The sequence below is a fragment of the Bubalus kerabau genome, chromosome 13 (genome assembly GCF_029407905.1).
Source record: "Bubalus kerabau isolate K-KA32 ecotype Philippines breed swamp buffalo chromosome 13, PCC_UOA_SB_1v2, whole genome shotgun sequence".
Lineage (NCBI taxonomy): Eukaryota > Metazoa > Chordata > Mammalia > Artiodactyla > Bovidae > Bubalus > Bubalus kerabau.
In genome coordinates this window covers 12,641,081-12,642,673 of record NC_073636.1, presented here as the reverse complement: position 1 = coordinate 12,642,673, position 1,593 = coordinate 12,641,081, and the positions used below count along the sequence as shown (strand labels likewise).

Genomic DNA, 1,593 nt, shown 5'->3' with positions numbered 1-1,593 from the left:
GCCACTGCCTCCAAATGTTTCCAGGGAAGGTGGGTCAATCTTTTTTAACATATTTATTTGTTTATTTGGCTATACCAGGTCTTTGTTGCAGAATGCAGGATCTTTAGTTGCTACATTCAAAGTCTTGGTTGCAGCATGTGGGATCTAGTTCCCTGACCAGGGATTGAACCTGGCACTCTGCATTGGGAGCTTGAAGCCTTCGCCACTGGACCCCTCAGGGGAAGTGGATCATTCTTAATTGTGCCTGGGACACATAGAAATTACACTTTCTGGAAATCCACACTTCTTATCTTCCTATCGGTGGTTCCATAACTGGATAGCACACTAGTACCTCCTAGACATCCTTTCAAAATGACCCGATGCCCCATTCTACCTAGAGAGCCTGAATTTTTTAAAATTATGAGTAAAAATATGGAATGATTCACAAATTTGCTTGCCATCCTTGGGCAGGTGCCACGCTCATTTTTGTGCTGTGTCAATTTTAGCATTGTCTGTCCTGTATCAATATGTGTGATGCTGAACCTAGCACCAGATTCGATTTGTTTCGGGCTAGCACTGTTTTTCTTCTTCTTTTTCTTTTAAAATCCCTCTGTTGAGAGCACTTCCTTGGTGGTACAGAGTCTAAGACTCTGTTTTCCCAGTGCATTCCTAATGCACAGGGCCTGGGTTCTGCTTAGGGAACTAGTTCCTGCATGCTACAACTAAAGATCCTGTACACTTAAAGAACCTGCTACCAATACCAGAAACATAAGAGACATGGTTTGATCCCTGGGTCAGGAAGATCCACTGGAGGAGGAAATGGCAACCCACCCCAGTTTTCTTGCCTGGAGAATCCCATGGACAGAGGAGTCTGGCAGGCTACAGCCTATGGGGTCACAAAGAGCTGGACACGACTGAAGCGACTTAGTATGAACGCATGCATGCTGCGACTAAGACCCAGCACAGCCAGATAAGTATATAGATGTTTTCTTAAAAAAAATTTTTTTAAATAAAATTCCTGTCTAACCTAATGTGTAACCAATGTTGAGAACTGCCTTGATTCCCTTCTCTTTGGCAGATGTTTCAGGCATTTTCTAATCATAACTAGAATGTCAGATCCCATCTTCATGAACTAGAGTTTCCCATGGAGTTTTCCTGGTGAGTTTCCCATAAGAAAACTGTGACACAGGCTGAAACGATTTCTGTATTTTGTGATTTGGGAGTTGGTGATGGACAGGGAGGCCTGGCGTGCTGCGATTCATGGGGTCACAAAGACTCGGACACGACTGAGCGACTGAACTGAACTGAACTGAACTGAAGGTGTACATTCCCTTCCCACCTCCCCACCCCAAACGCCCATTTTAATGCAGCAGAAATCAGGCTGCCTCTCACAATCACTGGGGTTGTTCAATCACTGCTGCACCAAGCGCAATCCCAATGATGCTGTCGCTGCTTTTACATACACGCTTGGCCATGGCCTTCACATTTCCAGCATTGCCATTGCCCGACGTGGATTGCTGCAACCATATGTGTTTAACGGGTTCATAGGCGCTTAAAAAGTCTCTAAGAAGATGACACCATGATTTGGCATTAAACCCAACAGTTACTGAATAC

At 44.6% G+C, this 1,593-nt stretch overlaps 1 pseudogene; it reads right to left on the bottom strand.

Moving 5' to 3' along the window:
- Positions 1-405: 405 nt before the first annotated feature.
- LOC129626334 (uncharacterized) lies at positions 406-506 on the bottom strand (annotated as a pseudogene).
- Between the last annotated feature and the right edge of the window lie 1,087 nt (positions 507-1,593).